Source organism: Dysidea avara, chromosome 4 (assembly GCF_963678975.1).
Source record: "Dysidea avara chromosome 4, odDysAvar1.4, whole genome shotgun sequence".
Classification (NCBI taxonomy): domain Eukaryota; kingdom Metazoa; phylum Porifera; class Demospongiae; order Dictyoceratida; family Dysideidae; genus Dysidea; species Dysidea avara.
In genome coordinates this window covers 16,434,933-16,443,357 of record NC_089275.1, presented here as the reverse complement: position 1 = coordinate 16,443,357, position 8,425 = coordinate 16,434,933, and positions in this window count along the sequence as shown.

Here is an 8,425-nt window from a genome sequence, read left to right as displayed (position 1 = left end):
TAAGCACAGCCACAAACTAGTGTGACTAGTCTCAATTTTTACTGCTCACTGACAGTTCTCTCAACAGCTAATATGTGACCAGCTGAGCAAAGATTTGACTAGTTTGCAGCTTTCTTTTAATAACATTTTTGCCATCTCAAGAGAAACACCAATGGGCTGTTAAACTTTCAACTTTATCTGGTGAACACTCTTGAAATTATAGCAATATACAGCAGGAACAGCAAAGCAATTGATTATACAATGTACAGTGACTATACTGAAACTAATTATTGTAGTGTAATTGATCATAAGTCACAAGTGCTATAGTCTATTGAGTTTAGACTTGTTTCATTGTGTTCACCATAAACTGGGAATTGATCAAGGAACTACTTTTGGCCAGCATCCACCCATGCTCAAGCAAGAAGACTGTTCAAGCATAGAAATGGTGACAATCAAGTTACATTTTTACCAATACACTATGTAAACAAACATGTAACTCACATTTTCTTAGTAGTAGACATAAAACATGTTCAGATATTCATAAACAGGCAAATACAACGGCATTTTTTAAAATTAATTTATTTATTACTGTGTAGGACTCCATCAAGGAGTATAACACACAGATACAAAACAAAATCAAAGTAAATTCAGATGATTTAACAAAACGTCCTTAAAACTGTTTATAGATGGCTGATTGACCACATCTTCTGGCAAAGTGTTCCATAATTTAATAGTGGATGGTAAAAAGGAAAATAAGTGTGAATTGCATTGATTCTTGCTTGTGGGATCCTGAAACGTTGTGAATGACCTCCGGTAACTGATGACATTGATGTTAGTGAGATAGATGGAACTTCAATTGATTATCTTATAAAACATGACTAGTTTGCAAAATGTATGTCGTATTTCTAGAAAGGGCCAATTAAGTGATGTGAGCATGTTAGTAACACTACTTCTCCAGGAGTAATTGTTCATTGTATATCTTGCAGCACTATGTTGAATCTTTTCTATGGCACAAATATCAGATTGAAGGTGAAGAGCCCATATAGGTGAAGCATACTCTATAGTATGGGTCTGACAAAGGACTTATAGCAATGAGATCTTACAGAAATTGGACAATGATTGATGTTCCTCCTCAGAAAAGCTATAAGGCTGAATTGGCCTTATGACAGATGTTATGAATATGATTTTTCCAAATAAGATGTTCATCAAATGTTATTCCTAGATATTTTGCCTTGGAGACCTTTTGAATTAGGTGATCAAATAAGTAATAGTTATATGTTCAATAATATGATGTTTATTTGAAATTGTAAGATGTACACATTTAGCTGGGTTAAATTCCATTTGCCATCTCCTGGCCCATGCTTGTAAAGTACATAAATCTTGTTGAAGATGCTCAGAGTCATTGGGAAAATGAATGATGTTGTAAATTAAGATATCATCTGCATAAAGTCTAACAGTACACTGGAGATCTTGTATAACATCATTTATAAATATTAAAAATAATAAGGGTGCCAAAACTGTGCCTTGTGGCACACCGGAAAGTACTGTAGGACAGCTACTTTCTCCATCAATATAACAACTGATTGTGTTCTGTCTGTCAAAAAACTTTTGATCCAATCTAGGAAGTGGCCATTTATTCCATAGTGTGATAATTTGTGACAAAGTCTTTCGTGAGGTACCTTATCAAATGCTTTGGAGAAGTCAAGAAACAAAGCATCAATTTGTTCTCCAGAGTTCAATGCTTTAGCAAAATCGTTCACTGCACCCAGTAGTTGAGTTTCACATGCAATTGCTTGGAACGGAAACCATGCTGATTATCACATAGAATGTTGTATTTATTGAGATGCGTAAAGATAAAGGAGTAAATAATATGTTCAAGGGTTTTACAGCAAATGCTGGTTAATGAAACAGGTTGAGGATCACTTCTAGATCCTTTCTTGTGAATTGGCACTATACATTAGCTTTCTTCCATTCATCTGGGACAGTACCTTGTTGAATAGAGGCTTGGAAAATAAGAGTCAAAAGAGGAGCCATGAGACTAGCAGTTTCTTTTAGCTAGTAATCTTGATGGTATATTGTCTGGTCCTGATGCTTTATGTATGTCCAAGTCTTCTAAAAGTTTTTGGACGCCAATAGGATGTAATGTCAGGGGTTGAAATATCTGGTGTGTGGGATCCACGGATAGTGGGGAGTGAATCCAAGTCCTCTTCAGTAAATGTGACCTAATTTTAGAAAACCGTCGATATCCGCACAATTTTCAAAATGCATTTTATTTGTTCTTTGTTTTCTACAGGGACAGAGGAATGAACTATAGCCAAGTTTCAGCTTCCTAAGTTAAGCAGCGGTGGAAACAGCACTAGCCACTGACAGCCGGACGAGCAAATAATTTGATCAAGACACACGGTAGTGTGTCGTGCGGCCCAAGAAGCTGGCGCACCACACCCGTGAGTACATTGACAGGAAGAACGAAAACGTCATTTTCACACATTTGTATCTCGGTGATCACTTATCTGATTGGAACAAAATTTGCTACACAGTTGCCCGCCAGCCAAGGGAGTCTACATTCCAAATTTGAAGGAAATCGCTCCAGCCATTTCCGAGATACGAGCTGCCAAAGTTTCGTTTTTTTTTCTTCGTTTTTTTTTCTTCTTCTTCTTCGTCTTTTCGCACACTTGCAAAAATTGCTATAACACGCAAACGCGTACTTCGATCGCCTTGAAATTTGGCACACAGAAAGGGAGTCCAACGGCGAATCCTAGCATCAAATTTGGTACAAATCCGATGAATGGTTCAGGAGTTATGACCGATTATTCGCGTAAAACAAGATCGATTTGTTGTCACGCCTACAGGGTAAACCGTTTCATGGAATGAGCTGAAAATTGCTATGTAGATGGAGTAACCATCGTAGGAGTGCCTTTTGGTGGTTTGAAAGGAATCGAGATAAAGACCACGGAGATATGACACAAAACCCAACCTATGTCACAATTACGCGATCGATTTTTATGAATAAAAAAGTATTAGTTTTCACGCCTACTAGGCAAACCGCTTAGAGCAATGAGCTGAAAATCGGTGTATAGCTGGAATAATCTTCATAGAAAGTCCTTGCAGTAGTACAGAAGAATCGGATTACAAACCACTGAGTTATGATTCGAAAGCCAACTCTGTGTAGCAAATGCGAGATCGAGATACTCTCACCCTAATAGAGCATTCGGCTAATTTATTTATTCCATTATAGAATTTTATTACATCACAAGTTATTCTGTAGGGAGTTCAGCTGCAAACAGTTAATCTTATAGACAGTTCAGCAAGAAGACAGTCACCATGTGGAGAGTTAAGCAAATATATCACTATATAGATTCAGAACATTACAAGTCACACTGAAGAAAGTTCAGGTCATGCACTGTGTAGAGAATTCAGCTACAATTAAGTCACTCTCTAGAGAATTCAGTTACACAGAATTCAGCTACACACAAGTCACTGTGGAGAGAGTTCAGCTACAAACAAATTACCCTTTAGAGTGATCAGCTACAAACAAAACACTTTGCAGGGTGTTCAGCTGCAACAAATCAACCTTTAGAGTGATCAGCAATGAACAAATCAACACAAATCTACCTGTAGAGAGATAAGCTAGAAACAAATCACCCTGTAGAGAGTTCAGCTACAAAAAATCACCCTGTAGAGACATCAGCTAGAAACTAGACACAATGTAAGGAGTTCAGCTACAAGCAATCACCCTGTAGAGAGTTCAGCTAAAACAAATCAACCTGCAGAGAGATCAGCTACAAACAAATCACCTTATAGAGAGTTCAGCTACAAACAGATTACCTGTAGAGAGATCGGCTACAAACAAATCAACCTGCAGAGAGATCAGCTACACACAAATCAACTTGTAGAGAGATCAGCTACAAACAAATCACCCTGTAGGGAGATCAGATAGAAACTACACACAATGTAAGGAGTTCAGCTACAAACAAATCACCCTGTAGAGAGTTCAGCTAAAACAAATCAACCTGCAGAGAGATCAGCTACAAACAAATCACCTTATAGACAGTTCAGTTAAAAACAAATTACCTTGTAGAGAGATCGGCTACAAACAAATCAACCTGCAGAGAGATCAGTTACACACAATTCAACTTGTAGAGAGATCAGCTACAAACAAATCACCCTGTAGAGAGATCAGCTAGAAACTAGACACAATGTAAGGAGTTCAGCTACAAATAAATCACCCTGTAGAGAGTTCAGCTAAAACAAATCAACCTGCAGAGAGATCAGCTACAAACAAATCACCTTTTAGACAGTTCAGCTACAAACAAATTACCTTGTAGAGAGATCGGCTACAAACAAATCAACCTGCAGAGAGATCAGCTACACACAATTCAACTTGTAGAGAAATCAGCTACAAACAAATCACCCTGTAGAGAGATCAGCTAGAAACTAGACACAATGTAAGGAGTTCAGCTACAAGCAAATCACCGTGTAGAGAGTTCAGCTACAAACAAACCAACCTGTAGAGCGATCAGCTAGAAACAAATCACCCTGAAGAGAGGTCAGCTACAAAAAATCACCCAGTAGAGATATCAGCTAGAAACAAATCACCCTGTAGAGAGATCAGCTAGAAACTAGACACAATGTAAGGAGTTCAGCTACAAGCAAATCACTCTTTAGTGAGTTCAGCTGCAAACAAATCAACCTGCAGTGAGATCACCCAAAAAAATGCACTTGTACAGAGTTCAGTTACAAACAAATTACCCTGTAGAGAGATCAGGTAGAAGAATTCACCTTGTAGAGAGTTCAGCAACAAAGAAACTACCATGTAGAGAGTTCAGCTGCAAACAAATCACCCAGTAGAAAGATCAGCTAGAAGAAGTTACCTTGTAGAGAGTTCAGTTACAAAGAAACCATCATATAGAGAGTTCAGCTACAAAGAAATTACCCCGTAGAGAGTTCAGCTATAAGAAGTCACCTTGTAAAGAGTTCAGCTACAAAGAAACCATCATGTACAGAGTTCAGCTACAAAGAAACCAACTGTACAGAATTCAACTACAAACAAATCACCCTGTATAGAGATCAGCTAGAAGAAGTTACCTTGTAGATAGTTCAGCTACAACAATTCACCCTGTAGAAAGATCAGCTAGAAGAAGTCACCTTGTAGAGTGTTCAGTTACAAAGAAACCATCATGTAGAGAGTTCAGCTGCAAACAAATCACTCTGTAGAGAGTTCAGCTACAAAGAAACCGCCATGTAGAGAGTTCAGCCTCATACAAACCACCTTGTAGAGAATTCAACTACAACAAATCATCCTGTAGAGAAGAAGTTACCTTGTAGAGAGTTCAGCTACAAAGAAACCATCATGTAGGGAGTTCAGCTATAAAGAAACCACCATGTAGAGAGTTTAGCTGCAAACAAATCACCTGTAGAGAGTTCAGCTAGAAACAAATCACCCCGTAGAGAGATCAGCTGGACGAAGTCACCTTGTAGAGAGTTCAGCTACAAAGAAACCATCATGTAGACAGTTCAGCTGCAAACAAATCACCCTGCAGAGAGTTCAGCTACAAAAAAATCACCCTGTAGAGAGTTCAGCTAGACGAAGTCACCTTATAGAGAGTTCAGCTACAAAGAAACCATCATGTAGAGAGTTCGGCTACAAAGACACCACCATGTAGAGAGTTTAGCTGCAAACAAATCACTTGTAGAGAGTTCAGCTAGAAACAAAATACCCTGTAGAGAGACCAGCTAGAAGAGGTTACCTTGTAGAGAGTTCAGCTACAAAGAAACCATCCTGTATATAGTTCAGCTACATTTCAAGTCACCCAGTAGAGAGATCAGCTGCAAAAAAATATCCTGTGGGGCATAATGGGCATGTAATAAATATATGTATATAATTTGTATAATTACTAATAAAATCAAAAATAATTGAAGTGCTAAAATTCTTCTTTAAGTTCTTTTCTTCTTCCTGTAGTAAAGAAAAAAACACATGGGTTAAAGAAGCCCCAAAGCCAGCCATAGGCCGGCTTTGCAGTATACAAATACAAAAAGAAGTGATATCTAATCAAAAACAGCCAAGCTGTAAAAAAAGGTGCGGCCCCCAAAAAGGCCATGGTGAAAAAAGATGTGAAATCCAAGGTGGCGGCCAAGAAATGGCTGTGATGGTAGGTTAATGGTTACATTTTAATAACGACAATTCAGGTGAATTTTGTGTCGCTTGTTCTTGGCACCAAATTCACCTGAATTGTTGTTATTAAAATGTAACCATTAACCTACCATCACAGCCATTTCTTGGCCGCCACCTTGGATTTCACATCTTTTTTCACCATGGCCTTTTTGGGGGCCGCACCTTTTTTTACAGCTTGGCTGTTTTTGATTAGATATAATTATACAGGTGTATTTGCTTATGTCATTGTTTTTGTAATTTCTGGTGTGTATGTGTGGGAAGTACGCCTACAGGCTTGTCCTCTTGTACAACCCGGTCTTTTGACAAAATTGATAATAATAGAAGTTAGCCATCGAGAAAAGAATCTACAGGCGCTTACATAAACCATCATAACTTACTGATACAACGACGTACGGAATTGAATCTTGGCTCATTGTGTTCGCCATAAATTTGTGCATCCAGTAAGATTTAGTTTTTCCCCAGGCATTCTTCTTTGTTCGAGAAGGAAGGCAAATTCACTGAAAAACGATCAGGCGTCGGTATAGATTCTTTAGTCACCGCTACATAAACAGACGTCTGTAACTTTTGAATCTTTTCGTGTATGGAGATAAAACAAAGATATTTGTACTCTCTGTGGACCGGCGAACACGATGATGCCCAGAATGTATCCATTGGCGGTTTAATATTCGCCCACCAGCAAGGCGATAAAGATCCCCTGACTTGCGTAACTATATTTTCTGGAGCTTGCGTTTTTTACCCATATAGTTTTTAAATGCGTTTTATTATAAAAGTACTGTTGTGCGTATATCGACTGTTTTCCAAAATTTGGTCACAAATCTGCAAATACTGATGAAAAACGGTTGTTTAAAACATCTGCTTTGTCTTTACTATCAGTATACACTTGTCCGTGAGAGCATAGTGTATTGATGCTAACCTGATCTTTACGTTTGCCCTTAACAAAAGACCAAAATCTTTTAGGGAGTTTGTTATGTGAGTCCAGCACTGACCAGCAGTGATGAAAGATAGTTGTTATGAGATCTTCGACATAAACGTTGTAATTCCTTCTTCAAATTATGATAGCTTTCCCAGTCTTTTGCAAAGTTGGATGAACGAGCAGTGTTGTATCCACGCACTGCTTTTGCCTTGATAATCTTTTGATTTGAGCAGTTATCCATGGAGTTCGAAACTTGGTTGATGTCTGCTTCGATTCTGTGGTACAAGGCTAGGGCTAAACAGGATTCACAAAGACATTTAAATTTATTCCAGAGAGTATTGATAGGAGTATCAAGGGTATAATCATTTAAAAAACTATTATTGAAGTTTAGGATGACTTCCTTAATTAAATCAAAGTTAGCCTTATGCCAAAGAAAACTTTTCTTGAGTTTAATTTACAAGGTGCTGACACATAAGTGGAAATTTGCACGATTTCATGGTCACTAAATCCTGGGATGACCTTGCATGATTTGTCAGGAATAAGTCTAAAATATTGTGTTTTCTGGTAGAAGCATCAACCATTTGTGTGAAACCATAAGTGTTAGAAAAGTCTAGAAGGAGCTCTGCAAAGGTGTGAGGGTAGTTGTTTCCAGATATTGAGCCATCACTCCAATTAATTAATGATGGGAAGATTAAAGTCACCTGCTATCCAAATTGGAGACTGAGGGTTATTGCATACTATATTGGTGAGTGTAGTTATCACGTTTTCAAGATAAACTAAGTAAGAATTAGGTTAAGGTGGTCTGTAAGCTGCACACAAAAGAATTGGTTCTTTATTTGGGAGAATTATCTTGCAAATAACTAAGTCAGAATCAGTTTCTGTAGAACATTCAGTAACACTGAGGTCATTACGTATTCCTATGAGTACTCCTCCATAGCCATCACTTCTGTCATGACATACAATATAATAAATGTTTAGATGGATTTGATTTCTGAGGATAGCCATGTTTCTGTACCAAAAATTATATCTGGGTGATTATCATTTAGAAACAGGGAAAATTAGCTTGCTTAGATATAATTAATTGTGGCAATGTCAAAATAGTCCTGAGCTTGGATGGAGGTTTGATTATCAGTGCAAAGGTGGCTTACTGCCTCCACACTATTGTCCCATTTTTTTTTTTTTTAATCTGATATGTTTCGTTCTTTTAGTTCAGATCTTAGTTCTTTATTTCTCTTTTGTTCCTTAGGGGTTAAATCTGGGGAAATAAAAATGTTCTGATACAGAGGTGGTGTGCTCCGATTTCTAAGTTGGGTACAGTTCTTAAGAACTGTCGCTTTCTCAGAAACTGATGATAATGAAAT